At 40.6% G+C, this 23625-nt stretch overlaps 1 protein-coding gene across 1 annotated transcript in view; it reads right to left on the reverse strand.

Annotated features, from left to right (window-relative positions):
• LOC149451665 (uncharacterized) overlaps positions 1-23625 on the reverse strand; it is a 215653-nt gene that overhangs the window by 179876 nt on the left and 12152 nt on the right. The gene's annotated exons all lie outside the window — the stretch shown is intronic.

Raw genomic sequence — 23625 nt, forward strand, 5'->3', positions numbered from 1 at the left:
TTTACCCCCACGGACTACTTCCGCATATGATTTCTTCTCTGCCTGCAAATTTGGATTTGGAGGGGAAACGGTAGTGGCTGCTACTATCTTGGGGCTATTTTTGGGTTCTCTTTTTATCCCGCCCTCACTGGACTGTTGGATCGAGAATAAATAGTCACTCTCTCTCACCAACCAATCAAGAGAGCATCCCTTTCTGTAATCCTTTGCAAGTCCCAATTTTATGTAAGCAGGTAATGCTTCATAGAATAGTGTCTTGAATTCTGGCTGGTTAGGATTGGGATCCTTTTCAGCCAGGAAATAGGCATTTCTGAGGACAGCCAGAAATTCTGCAGGGCTTTGGTGAGGACCACACTTTAAATTGTAGGCCGCAGCCTTGGCAGAGGTTACAGTTTTATAAGGCCCAAATTCCATGTGGCACTTATGTTTAACCTCTCTCCAGGACTGATTGGAATAGGCCCTCAAGGTCTCAAAGAATTGCCGGTATTTCTCTTCAAACACCCATGGCAGCAATTCTATTTTGGTGTGGTCATCTCTAATGCCCAGAATCTCTAACGTCTGTTCATATGTTCTCATGTGTTCGGTGATCTCAAGGGACCCTTTCTTAGAAAACATAGGAACAGTGTCCTTCAGGAACTTAATGACCTTTGGGGTGTCATATCTCCTGAATGACCCCTGGGATTTCCCTTCCTGCCTATATGAAACCTCATATTTTTCTTCTGAGCGCTCTGGAGTATATCTTGAAAGCTTAGGAGGTGACCTATATTCTGACCCTGACTCACTATCAGATACTTCGCTGTGATGCGGGTATCTCCGCTCATCAGCCTCTGGCTTGACTGGGTTGGTCCGTCTTTGGACCCCAGAATTTATTTGGGCCGTCAACATCATAATCTGCTCCTCCAGAGTTTTCTGCTCAGATTTTATCAAGGTAAGTTCTGACTGGTCATGCTTATCCCCTGGGTGAACTTTAATTTTGACAGGAGATAACCTCTCTGATCTGAAGTACTTCACCTCATCTTTTAAGTCCTGATACTTCTCTTGAAGTTGTTTTAATTCCTGAAAGTTTCTTTCATACAGGTCCTGAGCACTTCGAAAGTCTCCGACCAATCTATCATAATGTTTCTCGGATTCGTCTAAACGAACACCGGCATGACCAAGCTTCCCTTTCAAAGACTCAATGTCCTGATTTTTGCTTTCTAACAAGAGGCGGGCCTCTGACAACTCTTCCCTTAGAGTCATGGTCTGCTGGGCAGCTCCAGCGGTCATGAACCATAACATGGGCCAAGCTTCTAGGAGAAGTCTGTCACGGCTTCTATCACTTTCTGCTCCAGCAGATGCTATTAAAAACCCAACAACCTGGCCCTTTTGGTTGAACAGGTCCTCAAAAGTGCTAATAGCCTGCTTTTTCTCTTCATCCACAAATTCCTTATTGCTATCCCCCAAACTTAATCTCTTGCGGAGATAATCTATTACTTCATTTTCAACATACTTCTGCCAAGCACCGGCAGCTTTCCGAGCTGGCTTCATAGCTTCTTGCTCAATGCCTTGAGCCGCCATATTTTCCTCGTTATGCTTGGAAGAGGTGGATCCGTGATTACTGGATGCCATTTTGATACAAAATATATGTTTGATAAAGTGTACAAATATACAATCACCAGTGCGTTTTGTGTTATGGTACGATTTCTATGGATCTCAGCAGTGCCTCCAAATTTATGTTGTGGTGGTTTATGTAAGGATATATATTATTTATAAAGGGCGTGTCCCTTTCCCTTAGATGAAATATTACAGTGCCTCCAGCCGTTAAAATACGGCAAATATTTAGTAAACCAATAATTTGGACACTTTGATAATTTGATCACCACTTATTATTATACCTTGAATTCTTTTAGCCAATATGATTTCGTACCATACACACAAAATTTGCCTTATAATAGATAAATATAAAAATTTATTTATGTACAAAAATTATATATATATTAACACAAAACGCAAAAGACTGGTGATAAATGAACATTGGTACACACAATCAAAAATATATCCTACCAATGTGAGACACAATAATAAGGTCTCTAACTAATTACATCAATCACAAATTTTTAATGATATGATTTTTATTAAATTTATTAATAATTAATAATTTCGAATATCTCAAAGGTTATATTCTTACAAGCCGTGGCCATAGGATTGCAAGAAGGAAGCCCTTGATATATGATACTCTGGTTATTAATATTCAATAAATTATGAAATATGAAAAATTTATAATATGGCAATAAACAATTTCTAACAGTAACACAGTATCTTTCTACATATATCTAACTACTCAATATTGTTATGATACACTGAGGTAGTTTTATGATTCCACACAACAGAGAAAATAATTAATACAAAAATCAAATAAATATCTCACCACACCCGGAATTCAGACTAGGCAACTCTCCCGTGGATTTAGCTGGCAGTGGAACGCCTTTAGACTGATATATAGGGCAAGTGATAGATTCAGTAGGGGAGAATGTAGGAAGTTATCAGATTAGAGGTTTAAAGTTTTAGGAAGTTTGAAAAGATGGAAGAGTAGTTATTCAGCAGATCTTCTTCAGATGTCAGGTCTTTCCATGAGGTTTTTATGAGGGATTTTCTTAAAGCACATGGGCTTTTATATCCACTAGCCCATTGTTCTAAGATACCTTCCCACCAGGCTTCCTGATTGGCTAGTTGAGAAATGTGTGTACATAAGCTATTTCTCACCTGCCCGCCAGGTGGCGGTCATGTATCACAGAACAATGTGAGTATTTGAGATGACTCATACCTTGGGTGGAATCTTCAGGTAATTTCAGGAATAAAATATACGGCTCTATCCAGATATAGCAGTGATACCTATATTATTCTAAATAGGGACCATGGAATATAGGTGTATATTCAGTTATTCCTCCTTGAAGTACCATCCTGTTTGTTTCCTGATAAGACATGTAACTAATGCTAGTCTATAATACATCTTACTTCCCATCATCTCAATACTCAAATTAGTGATATATAGTTCCCATTGCTGAGTATTTAGTGGTGTTTAAAATCTATAACATCTTATTTATGATATGTTTTTGTAGTATATTTTTGTCATGATATACAGTGAACTTTTAAACTTAAATGTCCTGAATTTCACCCCTTTGTTTCAGAATCAACATTTTCTCTGTGTAGAAAAAAAAACCTCTCTGTTTGCATGGCCCTTGTATTGGACTCATGGTAAACAATTGTTAATGCTTTCACCCTTGGTGAACAATAGTATATGGTAATAGTTTCAGAGGTCTGTTAGTTCATCACACTCTACAGGTTTTGGTTAAGCTTTCAACCAGTTGAGTTCCCGTCTCATTCTTGTTGAAATGTTTAAAAGTCAAAGTCCTATCTGGCTATGTGTTTGACTTTTCTGTATGTGCATTCTTCTCAACCTCCATATACAAATAGTCCTTGTTGACAGTTCAAACAGGCTTATTGTCTTGGAAAAGACTCACTTCCCCCATTCTCCATTTCTTAACTAGAATCCTTGATGGTTCAACCAAGACAAAATTAACTCTTAGCATCCGGCTATACTGAGCTGTTTGCCACATAATATTATGTCTTGATAAAAGTCATATTTTTGAGACGTGATTCAAAAGTCCACAACAGTGGTGACACCATATTTCTGCTGGTGTCAGATTTATTCTGCTCAGAAGATCAGGTGGGATGTCTGCAGAAAGGGATTGCTTCAAGATACCAGACTAAGCTGAATGGCTCAGTAAAGGTAAAATCTACCCAACTGCAGGATTAGACGGATTTGTGTTTTTAGGTTTACAACCACTTTCAGTAATACATTATTAGCAGTGACATGGGTACCAGTCTGTGTGACACCAAACCTGGCAGAAAAGCAGTTCTCTCTAAATGTAGTCATGTCCTTACCAGCCGAGGTTAAAGGTCAACCCTTGTCATGTTCCAGAAGACATGTCAGAGAATTCCTCATCCTATACTGCCCCCTTCAGGTCACTGAAATCAATTAGTAGAGAAAATAGCACCTAGTCTGACGTCATTGTGAGGAGAGATGAGCTTTGCCCGCCTAGGATTTATTTGGAGGGATAAAAGTAAGAGACGGACAGAGAAGAGGACACACATCACAAAACAAGACCTCACAAGACAGGAGACAAGGGGCAACAGACGGACACAGACACCCCCTGAAGTGAGCGCACTGAAAGCTGACATCACTGACACCATACAGTCCATATTGGGAACTAGAACTTTCATTTTCCTCAGATAACTTGTACTCCCCTTATATCTCCAGATACATTGTTTAGTCCGATAACGGTTCTGGTGAGCACAGGAGGGGATGTGACGTCATTTTACCTGCAGTATAAATTATTATCATTTCCCTCCTCTGGGGAAGATTGATTTTACATATCCCTGAAGCTGATTCTGGCTTCTAGTCAATGGTTTATCCGGATGTATACAGTATATATATGACAAGGCAGACTACTTCATGTAACATTACATCTTCATCTCAGATTGTAAGCGGATTGGATTGGCCTGTGTATGGGATTCCAGATCAAGTCATGGCAAGGTACACGTTGAGCGTTGAATATCTGGCTGTAGAGAGATCACGGGGGGGATTTGTATATCTGTTGTCACATGTTGCTGAGTTACTGATTTCTTACACGACATTTCCAGACAGTTGGATGTAATTCATTAATATTTGGAAGTAATTGCTGGCTTGTATTTCTCCCCATTATTGTGGATTAGATCATTGTACTGTTATCTTGTATTGTTTATTATTTATCATCACCTATTAGATTTCATCCCCATTTTGTACTGATTTATATTATTAATAAATATATATTTTTGCACATTATTGCGTTTTATTTTGTCTTCCAATTATCACAAATACAGAACTGGGATGTCGGTTACTTTGTGAGAATTAGTAGGGAATCTCCTTCATTCCAGATCCCGCCTGTTTCCATGAATTGTATACGGATTATTTCCTCACAGATAAAGTTCTGACAATATGTACCGTTCTGGTGTTTTTGGTCCTCAGAAATGAGATCTGCCGTCATCAGACATGATGGATTTTCAGACATCTATCCCATAGTTTGTAGACTCTATAACTCTCCTACACACTGAATCATAGACACTGATTGGGGTTATTGTACCCAAGAAATGGCGCAGAATACACCTTTGTCTACATTTATAAGGAAAGACGATTTGTAAAAACAAGAAACAAGAAAAATGGTAAAAAGTGTTTAAATACCACCAAAATAAATATCTATTTGTGTGAAAAACAATGACAAAAATATAATTTGGGTACAATGTTGCATGACTGTGTAATTGTCATTCAAAGTGTGAGAGTGCTGATAGTTACCAGTCAGCCTGGGCAGGAAGGGGGGGGGAAGTGTCCGGTATACAGGAGGTAGAAATATTTATTTTTAAACTGACCTCCAAGTGTTTGTGAAATCTCCCACCACAAAATGTACTCAGCCAATCACAGGGCAGGACTCCATTTTTATTCATCTCCTGCTATCAATGGTCAAACCGGTCCCACACTTCATCCATGTCTTTGGGGACCTCTGATCTCCTTATCAACTGTTTCTTCCATGATGAAGATCAGCCATGGAGTATATCTGAGGAGTATATCAGGGTGTGCTTCTTCCCCACATGAGAGCTGGGATGACCAGCAACATTCATCTAGAAGACATTTCCCGCACTCAAGGCACTAATACACCTCCAGGGTTGTGTGGGACCCCTGATGTACAGGAAGACAGGACTTCAGTGAGGAATATTTCCCTCACTCAGGACGAGAATACGGCTTTTCTCTGTTTGAGATCTCTGATGTCTGTAAAGATCCGACTTCCGTAAAAAACATTTCCCACACTTAGGACAGAAATGTGGCTTCTCCCCCGTGTGAGATCTCTGATGTGCGTAAAGATTGGACTTCCGTGAAAAACATTTCCCACACTCAGGACAGGAATACGGCTTCTCCCCTGTGTGAGATCTCTGATGTGTGCAAAGACTGGACTTATCTGAAAAACATTTCCAGCACTCAGAACAGGAATATGGCTTCTCCCCTGTGTGAGATCTCTGATGTTTGTAAAGATTGGACTTCTGTGAAAAACATTTCCCGCACTCAGGACAGGAATACGGCTTCTCCCCCGTGTGAGATCTATTATGCACATTAAGATGGTATTTATAATAGAACCACTTCCCACACTCAGTACAGGAGAAGCTCTTCTCTGTTGGAAGGCCGGCCCGGTCCCGTACTGTCTGAGGTTCCTCAGGATACGAGGAATCCGATGGTCCATCTACACTGGGTGGTGCCGGATGGACATTGGAGGGAGCCGGGTTTTCTCCTGGACTATACTGTGTGATGTCCTCATCTTCTACTTTCCAGTCTGGAGACAAAGTGAGACAATCCTCGGAGGTTTTCCTCATCTCCCGGCCATGGACTAAAATACAAAGACAGAGGATTACTAGACAGGAGCTGATTGGTTCCCCCAAACCAGGACTCCGCCCACATCAGGCAGCTTGCTTTCTGAGGAGCTTAAAATTCCACCCTCAAGGGAACTAGGAAATGGCTCCTCTGATCTCCTACCAGGTCATTTCTTTATTCATGGACCTTAGTCAGAGAGTGAGGAAACAACCAGAACTGTCTTTTATAGGAGGGACAATGATGAGGGGATTATAGGACGAGGGTCCCCACCCCCTCTATCACTCATCGCCATCTTCCCAACACAAGAACTACTACACTTCCTTATTTAGTCCATGATTTAGTCATGAAGAACAGCGGGGCTGAGCCCCCCCAGAGGTCAGAGAGTGAGGATGGGGGGAGAACAACCAAGATGAAGACTGGACTGATCCTGAAGACCACCATCATTGGGGTATTGACTCCTCCCTCATTATCACTTTCTGTTTAAGGGTCCAAAGTTGGAGGATGTTATCACATTATTATCACCATGTAAAAGTCTGTGCTCCAATCACATCATCCGATATAAAATGTCCAGCTGGAAGGAAATGGGGGGAACAAGAGAGAATCCATATTATGTGTATATATAGCAGTGGGGGAGGGGGAGAGCAGAAGTCAGGCGTATGTAATGTACAACATAGAGTATATAGTGCAGGGGTCAGGAGTATGTAATGTACAACATAGAGTATATAGTGCAGGGGTCAGGAGTATGTAATGTACAACATAGAGTATATAGTGCAGGGGTCAGGAGTATGTAATGTACAACAGAGTATATAGTGCAGGGGTCAGGAGTATGTAATGTACAACAGAGTATATAGTGCAGGGGTCAGGAGTATGTAATGTACAACATAGAGTATATAGTGCAGGGGTCAGGAGTATGTAATGTACAACAGATTATATAGTGCAGGGGTCAGGAGTATGGAATGTACAACATAGAGTATATAGTGCAGGGGTCAGGAGTATGGAATGTACAACATAGAGTATATAGTGCAGGGGTCAGGACTCATAATATTGGTATTCAGTAATGAGTGGAAGCTTAAATGGTTACTGTAGACAAGTTGCAGAGATCCCACACCGCTGCCTCCCATCTCCTGAGACTGCACTCAGTGACTTGGGGCTGAGACACTACAGACATATCCCTCCACCCGGCACAGCCAGCAGATAACAGAGAAGGTACCCTGGGAGAATTGTTCTGTCAGAGATCTTACTGGACTCATAGACATCTATGGTGAAAATGAACATTTTGCTGCCAGCTGAACCCCAGAACCTCCATAAATCCAGTCTAGATACATAAATTGTGTCTGCAGCACAGAGAAGGAAGATTATCCGAGAGAAATCCAGGAATACAGGACGGGGAACACAGCTCAGGAAAGTGACCAGGGGATTACAGGCTGATATCACCCAGTCCCCGCCCTACTCTGGACCAATCAGTGAGCAGTATGGGTGGAGGAATGGATTTAGTGTTCATGACCCACCTGTGCTGATCTCTGTAGGAGTGTCCTCCTCTATAAATGTCCCCGTTATTCCATCCTCCTCCATAGACTGCTGATCATCCCTCACATACGCCTCTTCTTCTTCTGCTTTCACCTCAAATTCTATATCGATTGGATCTCCACTCTAAATCAAGGAAATGAGAGAGAATATCATCTGTAAAATGTAAGATTTATGATTGTGACATCACACAAAATCCACACATTGTCTCCATGAGTTCATGCTCTAGATTCTCCATCCCACCAACCTTGTAACAGTGAGGGATGGTGTGACCTTCCTGTGTGGAATCCCGGGAATACAGAGGACGGGGACATCTCTCTGGGGGGTTCCTGGTATTAGGTGGCTCCATCATATCCTTGTGTCCTTCTGAAAACTCCTCCATCACTCCATACTCCTCATCCTCCTCTTTATACTCTTCTTTAACATCAATATTATCATCCCCGAGGATTCCACTCTGAAAGATATAATAAAACATTCATTGTAATGTTGTGGTGGTTTATGTAAGGATATTTTTATCTATAAAGGGCGTGTCCCTTTCCCTTAGATGAAATATTACAGTGCCTCCAGCCGTTAAAATACGGCAAATATTTAATAAACCAATAATTTGGACACTTTGATAATTTGATCACCACTTATTATTATACCTTGAATTCTTTTAGCCAATATGATTTCATACCATACACACAAAATTTGCCTTATAATAGATAAATATAAAAATTTATTTATGTACAAAAATTATATATATATTAACACAAAACGCAAAAGACTGGTGATAAATGAATATTGGTACACACAATCAAAAATATATCCTACCAATGTAAGACACACTAATAAGGTCTCTAACTAATTACATCAATCACAAATTTTAAATGATATGATATTTATTAAATTTATTAATAATTAATAATTTCGAATATCTCAAAGGTTATATTCTTACAAGCCGTGGCCATAGGATTGCAAGAAGGAATCCCTTGATATATGATACTCTGGTTATTAATATTCAATAAATTATGAAATATGAAAAATTTATAATATGGCAATAAACAATTTTTAACAGTAACACAGTATCTTTCTACATATATCTAACTACCCAATATTGTTATGATACACTGAGGTAATTTTATGATTCCACACAACAGAGAAAATAATTAATACAAAAATCAAATAAATATCTCACCACACCCGGAATTCAGACTAGGCAACTCTCCCGTGGATTTAGCTGGCAGTGGAACGCCTTTAGACTGATATATAGGGCAAGTAAAAGATTCTCAGTAGGGGAGAATGTAGGGAGTTATAAGATTAGAGGTTTAAAGTTTTAGGAAGTTTGAAAAGATGGAAGTGTAGTTATTCAGCAGATCTTCTTCAGATGTCAGGTCTTTCCATGAGGTTTTTATGAGGGATCCCTTTTTCTTAAAGCACATGGGCTTTTATATCCACTAGTCCATTGTTCTAAGATACCTTCCCACCAGGCTTCCTGATTGGCTAGTTGAGAAATATGTGTACATAAGCTATTTCTCACCTGCCCGCCAGGTGGCGGTCATGTATCACAGAACAATGTGAGCATTTGAGATGACTCATACCTTGGGTGGAATCTTAAGGTAATTTCAGGAATAAAATATACGGCTCTTTCCAGATATAGCAGTGATCATACCTATGATATTCTAAATAGGGACCATGGAATATAGGTGTATATTCAGTTATTCCTTCTTGAAATACCATCCTGTTTGTTTCCTGATAAGACATGTAACTAATGCTAGTTTATAATACATCTTACTTCCCATCATCTCAATACTCAAGTTAGTGATATATAGTTCCCATTGCTGAGTATTTAGTGGTGTTTAAAATCTATAACATCTTATTTATAACATGTTTTTGTAGTATATTTTTGTAATGATATACAGTGAACTTTTAGACTTAAATGTCCTGAATTTCACCTCTTTGTTTCAGAATCAACATTTTCTCTGTGTAGAAAAAAAACTCTCTATTTGCCTGGTCCTTGTATTGGACTCATGGTAAACAACTGTTAATGCTTTCACCCTTGGTGAACAATAGTATATGGTAATAGTTTCAGAGGTCTGTTGGTTCATCACACTCTACAGGTTTTGGTTAAGCTTTCAACCAGTTGAGTTCCCGTCTCATTATTGTTGAAATGTTTACAAGTCAAAGTCTTATGTGTTTGACTTTCTGTATGTGCATTCTTCTCAACCTCCATATACAAATAGTCCTTGTTGACAGTTCAAACAGTCTTATTGTCTTGGAAAGGTCTTACTTCCCCCATTCTCTCCAGTTCTTTAACTAGAATCCTTGATGGTTCAACCAAGACAAAATTAACTCTTAGCATCCGGCTATGCTGAGCTGTTTGCCATATAATAGTATGTCTTGATAAAAGTCATATTCTTGAGACATGATTCAAAAGCCCACAACAAATCCCCCTTTGTTTTGGGGTATAGGCACGCGTAGAGGGGTGTCTGTATCGAAAAACATGAGTGGGACTTTTGGTTAGAGTGATCGTTCGTCTTCTCCGGTGAAGGGAATGAAATAATAAAAAAAAAATTTTTTTTTTTTTTTTATAATAAAATGGCAGCGGTAATGCTGGTTGGTCCTCAACTTGACTCGGCGTCTTTAGATGGACACTTCTGATGACGATCCTGGTCTTGTGATGAGGCCGGCCTGGCCTGGCACATCCACCTTGGGGTCCATGGGTCCTCCGCACGACAGGTCTCTTAGACGGTCTCCTAGGCGGGTCTTTTCCTCTGGACTGGCCCTTGGTGGCCTGGGACATCAGGTTATCGTCTCCGGATCGATCTCTGGCATCTGGTCTTTCCCACAGGACATTATAGCTTCCTTCTAGGGTCTGGTCATTGACGCCTCCGATCGCCGGTGTAATCACAGTCTGAGCCTTCCTTTCTAAATTATTAAAATGAACAGTTTGAGTAATGGATAACATAAAATTATATTACTGGATCCTGTAAGGCAAAAGATGAATTATATGTTCAAAGGAAATTTAAGAATGATCTCAATATCTCCAGATAGGAATTGGTGGGTTCAGTCTTCCAACAACTGCAATTGAGACTTCGGATGGCAAGCACGTAATTGGTTGATGTGCACCCATCTATCACTGATTTCACCATACCGGGTAACCTGCAATTTATATGCGACCGGAGAGATTTTATCAATGATAGAGAACGGACCTTTCCAAGATGGAAGGAATTTCCGTTCCTTGATCTGGTCTCTTGCAAAGTTGTATAGATAGACTTTGTCACCAATCTCATATTCCTTCTTGGAGGTTTTGAGATCATAGTATGTCTTAGCACTAGTTGCAGCTCTTTCCAAATTTCGCTGGGCAAAGGCAAAAGCATATTGCAGATGTTTACGTAAATCCTCTATGTACTGGTGTGTGGTGGTAGCATTGATCAAATTTTGATCTGTAGTGCGATACAATAAGTGCTGGGGCAGTACCATCCGTCTACCTGTCATCAGTTCAAAAGATGACATTTTTGTAACTGTATTCGGAGTAGCCCTCAACGCCATCAGGACCAGCGGGAGCTTGACATCCCAATCTTTGCCTGTTTCCTTAACAAATTTCTTAAGGACGTTAACGATGGTCTGATTGTATCGTTCTACACCACCACTAGAGGCTGGCCGATAGGCGATATGCAATTTCCTTTTAACCCCCAAAATTTTCCACAATTTGGCCATCACTTCGCTAGTGAAGTGCGATCCTCTATCAGACTCTATCCTCTGAGGTAAACCAAAACGTGAAAATACATGATTTATTAGCAATGCAGCACATGTCTCGGAGCTGTTATTTGGTGCTGGTATACATTCGACATACTTGGTGAATAAACATGTAACTGTTAACATATACCGATTTCCTCGTGAAGATTTTGTTACTGGCCCAATAAAATCCATCTGAAGGTCTGACCAAGGCATACATATCCCCCTCTTCTGGAGAGGTGCTCTGTGAGTTGGCTTGGTAGGTTGAAATTGGGGACATATTAGGCAACCTTGGCAGTACTCCTTCACATCACGTAACATATGAGGCCAGTAGGCATAATCCCGCAGGATCTCATACGTGATCTTCTCTCCACGATGACCGGAAGTGGGAGCATCATGGGCATGCTGTAGCATCAAACCTCTAAATTTAAGTGGGACGACCCATTGTTGTACGCCACCCTTTGAGGTTCGTATCAACAATCCCTGGTATAAAGAGAATTGGGATTTGGATTTCATTAAGATACGTAAATCCTCCTTCCCACTACATACTTCCTTATTTATGGGATTTTGGTTGGGATCTTCTATATGACTATAAAACAAGCCAATTATTGGGTCTTCTTTTTGGGCAGTAATTAAATCCTCACTAGGAGAATCGTGACTCCACTGTAATGCATTCGGATCACCAGCTGTTCTGGCCTGTTGCCTGGTGACAGCTTCAACCTGTACGGTACCTAAAAATTGATCAATGTCTAACAGTTCACCGGTGATTGCCCCTTCTTTGGCTAGAGAATCGGCCAGATCGTTCCCTTCCTTCTCGGCACCTAGAACCTTGGAGTGGCCTTTGGTCTTCTTGAAGTGCAGGGTGAGATCATTGGACCTTACCAGTTCATCGATGTGACAAAAGAGCTTACCATGTTTCACGGGTTTGTGATTACTCTTGTTCATGTTGTTTCGCTTCCACCTAGGGAAATACTCCACAAAACTATTCCTGACATAATTGGAATCGGTTATGATGGCACACTCTCTGATGTTGAACTCTATAGCCATCTCAACTGCTCTAAGAATTGCAGTAAGTTCAGCAACCTGACTGCTTTTTGGTCCAAGTTTGTATCCCACAGAAATTGGGGTGACACCTTGGGTCCAAACGATTCCAATACCTGCCACTAGTTGGAGCTGTTCCCCATCCTTGTGATGAAAAGCACAACCATCCACATATACACACGGCAGCTGTTTACAGTATTCTTCATCGTAAACCTTGTAGGGAGAGAACAGTTGTTCTTCCAGAAAGTCAGTGTCCGGGGCCTCCATAGCAGGCGTAGTTGCGGAACAATCATGGAGCTCGGCTAGGCCCTGGGCTACTGGACTTTCCTTGTTCTGTTTGTACCAAATTTCAAGAGGCCACCCTTGCAAAGACAAAGTCCAAGCAGTGATGCGGCTATTAGACACATTTCCTCCCTTGATACGTTCACTCTTTAAATACTGTAAAGGCTGGTGTGCCGTTTCAACAATGATTCTCTCTCCCTGAATGTAACTGCGGAAATTCTGTAATGCCCACACGGTGGACAATAGAGCTTTTTCACAGTCACTGAACTTTACTTCAACCGGGGACAAAGTTTTACTGGCATAGGCAATCACCTTACTGACATCATCACGTTTCTGGTAAAGAACAGAACTCATACTTACCTGCGTAAACCCTGTCTCTAGATAGAAATTTTTACCCCCTTCGGGATATCCGAGACACGGGGCTTGTGTGAGACGTTCCTTTAATTCCTTCATGGCGTCCTCCTGTTTCTTACCCCACGACCATCCGACATCCTTCTTCAGTAGGTGAAGCAACGGCTTGCTTATCTCGGCGTAATTATCAATAAACTTACGCGAGTAGTTTACCATACCTAGGAATGATCTCAATTCTTTAAGGTTAGTAGGGACTTTACAGTTCAGAACCGCCTCAACTTTCTTCTTTTGTGGGTTCAAACCTTCAGCAGTAACTTCATGGCCTAGGAAGTTTACCTTCGTGCGACACCACTGGGCTTTTTGTAAGGACAGTTTAACTCCTGCTGCTTTTAATTGGCCCAGGACATGCCGAAGTTCTGTAATATGCTTGGCCATATCAGTACTTTTGATCAGGATATCGTCCACATATGCCAACGTCCCCCTTTCGAAGGCGTCTGGCATGGCCTTGTGCATGAACACAGCAAATTCATGTCTGGAATTTATGAATCCGAAAGGCATTCGCACCCAACAATACTGTCGATTCCCAAAACTGAAAGCCAGTTTGTATTGGTCTTCCTCACTCACCTTAATGGTCCAATACCCCTGTGCACAATCCAAGGCTGTAAAAACTTGGGATCCTTGGAGCTGAGCGAGACATTGGTCTATGTATGGGACAGGCCATCCTGACATGTACACACGCTTGTTTAGCTGACGGAGGTCAGCGCACAAACGCCATTGTCCATTGGGTTTTAAAATACCCAGGATCGGGTGGTTATAGGAGCTGTGGATGGGCCTAATTATACCCCTTTCATGTAACTTCCTGATAATCTCAGCTAGAGATTCATAGGAAGCTAATGGCAACCTATACTGTCTTACGAATACTGGTGGGGCATCTGGATCTGTTTGGATCCTAGCGATGTGTAGGTCAGTAGTCCCACAATCGTAAGAATCCTTGGCAAAGATCTCTTGGAATTCAAGGAGAAGCTCTCGGAGCAATTGTCGGTCGAGATCACTGGAACACGCATCGGCGAGGGCCACCATCTCTTCCACTAACTCCTTGAATCCAGGAAAGCTTTCCGGCTGACCTATCTCATATGCCTCTTCAAGTTTTGTGGTGAGGTCATTGGGCATGTGATGTGTGTGTGTGTGTTCTCCTGCCATCCAGGTTCTTTGGGGTACTCTTGTTCTTTGATTGGGTGATCAAAGACAATGGATGTCTCTTCAATTCTACAGGTACCATCTTTAGAATCGAACGGATAAATGGACTCTACGGTGAAAATACCCTCTGGTAATGAATGGAATGTTTGTTCAATTAATTGTTCCTCCGACAAATATTCATCGGGGATGAGTCCAATCACCTGGTTAGTGACCCCAAAGGTGTAATATTCAGTCTCTACCGCTAGACCAATAAGGGTCTCCTTGGGTAAGACGATGTCCTGATTGGACAGATTATGTATGTAAATGTACATCGGGAATTGATGTGTGTTGACTAGGGGCGTGTGTGTAATGTTCAGTCCCTCCCCCTGCATTTTATGGGAGAGGCATACTAATGCATCTGACCCCTTCAGTCTATGTCCCTTTTTAACTTGGATGGGGAATATGAAATTATTTATGCCCTTAGGAATTGTAATCTTTTGGGCTACCTGGACTTCAACAGCATAAGGCATCTGTTGCTGGGATTTTAAAGCTAAGTCCAGATTTTGGTATTTCTCGGGGTCCCCCTTTAGTCGACTCCATAAACAGTCATTAATTAGGTCGACTTGCACTGCAAAGCGATGTAATACATCATTGCCAAAATAAATTTTAGTTTGGGGATTATCCAAGACTAGGAACACATGGGTGGCTGTTTTGTTTCCTACAGTGACATTTAAGAGACACTTGGCTATTGAATTGTAATCATCAGAGTCATCAAGGGAGTCTGAAATCCAATGACGCTGAGGTGTGGAGAAACGGATCATTTCCATTTCGGTCAGGTGTTTTATCAACCCATGGCTTACAAAGCTGTGTTCCTGTCTCAAATCTAGTTTGGCATATTTTGACCTATTAAGACCATTTATCCGGATGGGGATAAACAAGTCGCTGTTAACCCTTTCAATACCTGTCAAGAATTGGGTGTGATCTCCCCCTTTTCTTGGTTTATCTTCCTGATGAAAAGATATCGTAAGGATATAATCTTGGAGGGAAATATCTTTTATTTTATCTTGGGGAATTTTAAAAATGTGATCCTCATCTCTTCTGATAGGGTTATGGTCATCAGGTTGGATAACTGTGACTAGAGATGAGCGAATCGAACTTGGCAAAGTGGAATTCGTTTCGAATATTAGGAAAAATTTGATTCGCATCGAATCCGAATTTTAGCAAACTTCGGATGCACGAATCGAATTTTCCCCGATCAGCCGGCAAAAGTGTCACTGCAGAGAGCTCCGCTATTTCTGACAGTTCTCTGACAGTTCTGACAGTTCATTTACAGCGGTTGAAACATTGTATCTATTTGTTTCAACCGCTGTAATAGATACAATGTTTCAACCGCTGTAAATGTGAAGGAACTGTCAGAGAACTGTCAGAAATAGCGGAGCTCTCTGCAGATACACTTTTTGCTGTACTGGAATTCTTCTTCTTTCCATTCTTCTTCTTCTTTTCATTCTTCTTCTTCTTCTTTTCATTCTTCTTCCTCTTCTTTTCATTCTTCTTCTTCTTTTCATTCTTCTTCTTTTTTTTCATTCTTCTTCTTCTTCTTTTCATTCTCTTCTTCTTTTCATTCTTCTTCTTCTTTTCATTCTTCTTTTCATTCTTCTTCTTCTTCTTTTCATTCTTATTCTTCTTTTCATTCTTCTTTTCATTCTTCTCATTCTTCTTTTCATTCTTCTTCTCATTCTTCTTTTCATTCTTCTTCTTTTCATTCTTCTTCTTCTTCTTTTCATTCTTCTTTTCATTCTTCTTTTCATTCTTCTTCTTCTTTTCATTCTTCTTCTTTTCATTCTTCTTCTTCTTTTCATTCTTCTTCTTCTTCTTTTCATTCTTCTTCTTCTTCTTTTCATTCTTCTTTTCATTCTTCTTCTTTTCATTCTTCTTCTTTTCATTCTTCTTTTCATTCTTCTCATTCTTCTTTTCATTCTTCTTTTCATTCTTCTTCTCATTCTTCTTTTAATTCTTCTTCTTTTCATTCTTCTTCTTCTTTTCATTCTTCTTCTTCTTTTCATTCTTCTTTTCATTCTTCTTCTTCTTCTTTTCATTCTTCTTTCTCTTCTTTTCATTCTTCTTCCTCTTCTTTTCATTCTTCTTCTTCTTCTTTTCATTCTTCTTTTTATTCTTCTTCTTCTTCTTTTCATTCTTCTTCTTCTTCTTTTCATTCTTCTTCTCCTTCTTTTCATTCTTCTTTTCATTCTTCTTCTCCTTCTTTTCATTCTTCTTTTCATTCTTCTTCTTTTCATTCTTCTTCTTCTTCTTCTGTTCATTCTTCTTTTCATTCTTCTTCTCATTCTTCTTTTCATTCTTCTTCTTCTTCTTTTCATTCTTCTTCTTTTCATTCTTCTTCTTCTTCTTTTCATTCTTCTTTTCATTCTTCTTCTTCTTTTCATTCTTCTTCTTCTTTTCATTCTTTTCATTCTTCTTCTTCTTCTTCTTTTCATTCTTTTCATTCTTCTTTTCATTCTTCTTTTCATTCTTCTTCCTCTTCTTCTTCCTCTTCTTCTTTTCATTCTTCTTCTTCTTCTTTTCATTCTTCTTTTCATTCTTCTTCTCATTCTTCTTCTTCTTCTTTTCATTCTTCTCATTCTTCTTCTCATTCTTCTTTTCATTCTTCTTCCTCTTCTTTTCATTCTTCTTCTTTTCATTCTTCTTTTCATTCTTCTTCTTCTTCTTTTCATTCTTCTTCTTCTTTTCATTCTTCTTTTCATTCTTCTTCTTCTTCATCTTCTTCGTCGTGCCCCGTGACTGCCCAAATGAGTGAAGTGTGCGGTGATTCTAAGATCGACGGCACTCATCTGCATGTCATACTGACTGACAGTATTATTTCTCTTCCCCAGCAGACTCCAAGGGCATTTAAATTAAAGGTACAGTGTTCTGCACTAATATAAAGGCTCTCTGAAGCCTAGAAACCCTTTTAATAAGTTAAATTTGCGGCGAATAAATTCGCATCGAATCTAATTTCTCCCGCAAATTCGGCGAATCAGCCGAATCAAATTTTTGAATAATTCGCTCATCTCTAACTGTGACATCAGGAAGTTGCCTATTCCTGAAATGGATTTCTAATGATCCAGGCCTTTCTTCCACCAGGTGGCAGTGTTGTCGGGAATGGGGAGTTTGAAGTTTCCCATATTTAATCGGGGTATTTACCTGTGACCACAGTACTTGGTTCACACAGTCAACTATTGTGTTCAGCCTTTTTAAAAAGTCCATCCCAATTATCATGTGGTGCTGGGAGATGCTGGCAATGATGATGGGGTGTCTCAGTTCCTTGTTACCCAGTTTAAGCTTTAGCCAGGCGGTGCCTGTGACTTGTAAAGGGTCTCCACCTACACCAATGAATGAGCTGTCAAAGCTTTTAAGTCTTGGCTTAGTGGGCATGACATTCGCCACTTTATTAAAATGTTCCTGTGACATAATGGTAGCCTGGGATCCAGTGTCTATTAGGCCGACAATAGAAAGATCACTGGCATCCTGCACCTGCACCGTGGCATAATATCTCCCATCAGATTCAGTCAGCTCACACATGAAATTGGTGTGGTTGAAGATCTGTGGGCCCTTCAATGACATATGACTGGCTCTTATCTCACCGCATGTGGTGGACGCATCACCCTTATCCTTCCTGGCGGGACTCTTGGAATGTTTCAAGACGGAAGCACAACTAGAAGTTGGCGTTCCGTCTGGCTTGTCAATCCCGACGACTTCCGACGCCGCGACTATATTAGGGAAAATAGATGGACACTGAAAAACAGGAGAGGAATTAATAACCAACAACTGGTCCCCCTTTGCCCGAGAACTAGATTCTCCATTAGTGGGCATGTCAGGGACGGGACACACATCTCCTGTCATTTTACTCAGTGTCCTCCCCTGTTGGTTTAAGGGTTGGTTGTTTATGAATTCTGTGACCCTTGGTTGGTCACAGAAGCTGCTCCTAAAAAAGGATTGGAAGAATGGTTAGTGACAAGCCTGTTCATTTGTTCAGCCATTTTGCTGATCTGCACCTCTATTTGCTCGATGCGCTTAGAGGAGGCATTCTGGTGATTCTCCCTTTTCCTGTACTTGCAGTTGTACTGCAGACGGGATTGGCTAGGAGACCCGGAGTCAGAATTGCTGCTCCGGTCCCGACGCCATGGCCTTGCTCCCTGAGGTTTCTGGTTCTCCCTGTAATTGAGGGGAATCTGGGGTACTGTATCCACCCTTTGAGCTTGAGGGTGTTCCTGGTGTTGAGGGAATCTTTGGAAGTCAGAGTTCCTATTAAAATTGGGGTTCCTATTGAAATTAGGGTTCCTATTAAAATTGTTGTTTCTATAAAAATTTCTCTGTTGGTTCTGGCGAGTATAGTAGAACCTCCGAGGATACCATTGACCCCTTTGGTTCTCATCACTATAGTGGGCATTTTCATACCTTTTATTCTTTTCACTTCCACTACCGTAGTTCCCTGGCTTTTGTCTATCCTTCCTCACCCACTGGGTTTGAGGGGCAAAGCTAGGGGCCTCCTTTACTTGCTGGGTTTGAGGTGCAAATCTAGGGGAACCATTGGGTTAACTCCAACGGACTACTTCCGCATACGATTTCTTCTCCGCCTGCAAATTTAGATTTGGAGGGGAAACGGTAGTGGCTGCCACTATCTTGGGACTATTCTTGTGCTCTCTTTTTATCCCGCCCTCACTGGACTGTTGGATTGAGAACAGATAGTCACTCTCTTTCACCAGCCAATCAAGAGAGCGTCCCTTTCTGTAATCCTGAGCAAGTCCCAATTTTATGTAAGCAGGTAATGCTTCATAAAATAGAGTCTTGAATTCTGGCTGGTCAGGATTGGGATCCTTCTCAGCCAGGATATATGCATTTATGAGGACGGCCAGAAATTCTGCAGGGCTTTGGTGAGGACCACACTTTAAATTGTAGGCTGCAGCCTTGGCAGAGGTAACAGTTCTATAAGGCCCAAATTCCATGTGGCACCTATGTTTTACCTCTCTCCAGGACTGATTGGAAAAGGCCTTCAAGGTATCAAAGAATTGCCGGTATTTTTCTTCAAACACCCATGGCAATAATTCAATTTTGGTGTGGTCATCCCTAATGCCTAGAATTTCTAACGCTTGTTCATATGTTTTCATATGTTCAGTAATTTCCAGGGACCCTTTCTTGGTGAAAATAGGAATGGTGTCTTTCAAAAATTGAATGACCTTTGGGGTGTCATATCTTCTGAATGACCCCCGGGACTTCCCTTCCTGCCTATATGAACCCTCATACTCTTCTTCTGCATGCTCTGGGGTATATCTTTGGAGCCTAGGGGGCGACCTATATTCCGTCTCTGTCTCACTATCAGGTACTTCACTGTGATATGGGTATTCCCGTTCATCAGCCTCCTGCTTAACTGGGTAGGTCCGGTTCTGGACTCTAGAATTTATTTGGGCAGTTAACCTGACAATCTGCTCCTCCAGTGCTTTTTGCTCAGACCTTACAAAAGCAACTTCTGATTGGTCATTCTTATCCCCTGGATGAACATTAATTTCAACAGGAGATATCCTTCCTGATCTAAAGAACTCTACTTCTTGTTTTAAATCCTGATATCTCTTTTTAAATTGTTTTAATTCCTGAAAACTTTCCTCATATAAGCCTTGAGCACATTGAATGTCTTTGACCAATCTAGCTTGATGCTCCTTGGATTCGTTGAGACGAACACATGTATGGTCAAGCTTCTCCCTCAAGGACTCAATTTCCTGATCTCTGTCTTTCAAAAGGTGGCGGGCTTCTGACAGGTCCTCCCTTAAAGCTGGTGTTTGCTGGGCAGCTTCACTGCTCATAAACCATAACATGGGCCAGGCTTCTAGAAGTCTGTCACGGCTTTTATTATTTTCTGCTTCAGCAAATGCAAAAAAAACCTGACAAACCGACCTTCTTCGTTAAACAGGTCCTCAGAGGTGCTCATAGCTTGCTTTTTCTCTTCTGCTACTAATTCCTCAATGTTATCCCCTAAATCTAATCCTAGATAATCTATTACCGTACATTCTGTATACCTTTGCAAAGCATCGCAGGATTTTCTAGCTCTCTTAGGAGTTTCCTCCTCAACATTCTGGACAGCTACCTTTTCCTTGCTATGCTTGGAAGAGGTGGATCCGTGGTTACTGGATGCCATTTTTATACAAAATATGTTTTTGACAATGGTATAATCACCAGTGCGTTTTGTATTATGGTACGATTTCTTTGGCTCTCAGCAGTGCCTCCAAATTTGTCCTGTGGTGATTTATGTAAGAATTTATTCTAAATACGTAGGGTGGTGTCCTCTCCCTTAAACAAAATATCGCAATGCCTCCAGCCGTTAAAATACGGCAAATATTTAATGAACCAATAATTTGGACACCTTAATAATTTGATCACCACTTAATAATATACCTTGAGTCCTTTTAGCCAGTATGATTTCGTACCATAGAAACAAAAATTGCCTTTTGATAAATAAATTTATTTATGTACAAAATTTATATATATATATTAATACAAACGCAAAAGACTGGTGATAAATGTATACTTGTACATACAATAAAAATATGACAGGCTAATTCTATATGATCCATAGATAATAGTAAATAGAGGAAAAATCTAAGTTAGGTATAAGTTGTAACCTTATAGTGCTTCAGCAATTATTTAAAATTTCTCGTGGCCATAGAGAAAAAAGAAAAGTATCTCTGATAAATTGCACTACAACAAAACTACCGATCAGTGAAATATGAAATATATACACTCAATACCAAACCAAATACTTTTTAGTGATAATTATGTATATAATCTTAATATTCCTAAACACACAATACAAATGCTATAAGTCTTTGGAAAATTGGAAATATCAAATAAAATACAATATCCTAGCAGTCTCACCACTCCTAGAACCTTGATTTTGAGGACTCCCCAGTGGGATGCAGTTGGGCCTTCAAATGGTCCTCAAGACAAAATGGCAGCTGGACTCCTTCAGCAAAATGGCCGCAGGTAGCAAGTGAGAGATAGTGCAGTCTTGATTGTAGTGTTTAGAGTAGAGTGTAGATATTATATAAGGAAAGTAGATCAGAAGAAGTAGCTCAGTATAGTCATAGACGTGTCGATAAAAGTCTAGATCAGAAGTGTCATAGAAGAAGTTTAGAAGTCTTGAAGTTTAGAAGATTGTTTTCAGATTTTTAAGTGTCAGATTTTCAGCTTGATTGAGTATGAGGTGTACGGCCTTTTTATACCATACAATCCTTTGTTTCAAGGGACCCTCCCAACTGGCTTGTTGATTGGCCGGTCGAGAAGTGTGCGTACCTAGAGATATTCCTCACCTGTCCACTGGGGACAGTCAGGCATCCAAGGAAATTTGTGTTTTAATGACTCATACTTTGATAGAAACAAAATGTCTTTAGGTATCAAATATATATGTCCTATTCAAGTATAGTTGATTTCAATACTAATTCTTGGATAAGGATCATAGAAAGATATATGTACATTCAGTTTCTCATTTCCCTGATATTTAAGCTGTTTTGAGATAGCTGATTTCTTTGGAAATGTACAATTGACACCAATTCATAAATCATCCTATTCTTTATCATTTCACACTTAATTGAGTGGTATGCAATACCCAACTTTGTTCAATATATTTTGGTGTGTGGAAACATACCCTTTATAAGATCCCATTGATATAAACCACATTTTTCTTTGTATCTTAGCTGACCCAGATTTTACCTTGGGCTGAATGTACAGTTCATGGGAATGTGACGGAGAACCTTATCCATTGTTGAGTAATTAAGGTAAATAGACTGGCCTGGAGTTAAAACCTCAGTTCAATAGCATATTGTCACATTTCACGGTTTGTTCATCACACTTTCCAAGGTTTTGTGTGAGCTTTCAGACAATCAGGTTTGGTTCCCCTATTGTCACTTCCAGACCTTGTATATGTTCACCTGCAGAAGTCCAAATAGTGGTGTTTGACTCTATAATTAAGTTCCCTGCAGGTGAAGTCTCCTGGCTTTCCATAGACCATGGTACTTGTTTAGATGACACTTTGCAAGGTCTTAGAAAAACCAGAATCAGATCCCACCATTGTCTTTTCTGGTACTCTTGTTTGATCACCTGTAGAAATTCAAATAGTAATATTGTGTCTTGAACAAGTCTCTTCCACTCATTGTGTGTGTGTGGTAACCTCTTGAAATATCCCTTGAAATTCACCCTAAAATGTTAACCCCTGACAGTCAGCTGGGATTCCCAATTTTGGGATAATATTATTTTTCTTAATAAACAGTCCCCCAAAAGTCACTACAATCCACATCTCCAGTATGTTCTTGGTAGGGCTTAAAGTCCATCCTGAAGATTCTTGGGGTTTCCCTTACCACAGGGACAGACACAGAGGTGGCTTCTCTGTTCTTTGTAGCCTCCCACTCTGTGTGTCTCTTTTGTGTCTTTTCAGTGACTGCAAGTTTCCTTTCTGTAGTGGCACCCTCCCCCAGAATGGCCATCTCTAGCACCAGATAAGCCATGGGCTCTTACTGGATTTCCCAGGTAGCTCTGGTACATCCTCACCGGGTGGTGCCTGACCCATGTCAGTGCCCAACTCCTGTTGGCCAGCTTCCTCCAGTATTCGGACCAGCTGTTCTTTAGTAAGTCCCCTGTAGCTGAGACCCAACTCTCCAGCCTTTTCTTGTAGGCTGGGACGGTCAGAGACTGCAGACATACTACAGGAGACGGTCAGAGACTGCAGACATACTACAGGAGACGGTCAGAGACTGCAGACATACTACAGGAGATGGTCAGAGACTGCAGACATACTACAGGAGACGGTCAGAGACTGCAGACATAGTACAGGAGATGGTCAGAGACTGCAGACATACTACAGGAGACGGTCAGAGACTGCAGACATACTACAGGAGACGGTCAGAGACTGCATACATACTACAGGAGACTGTCAGAGACTGCATACATACTACAGGAGATGATCAGCAATAACAGACATACTACATGAACATAGCTACAAATTTTCAGAAACATTTCCAGGGACACCTTTTCTGATGAACATCCAGCAAGCCATTAAAGGT

Source organism: Staurois parvus, unplaced genomic scaffold (genome assembly GCF_062004578.1).
Source record: "Staurois parvus isolate SC_StPar_1 unplaced genomic scaffold, SC_StPar_1.0 ptg000526l, whole genome shotgun sequence".
In the NCBI taxonomy this organism is placed as follows: Eukaryota; Metazoa; Chordata; class Amphibia; order Anura; family Ranidae; genus Staurois; species Staurois parvus.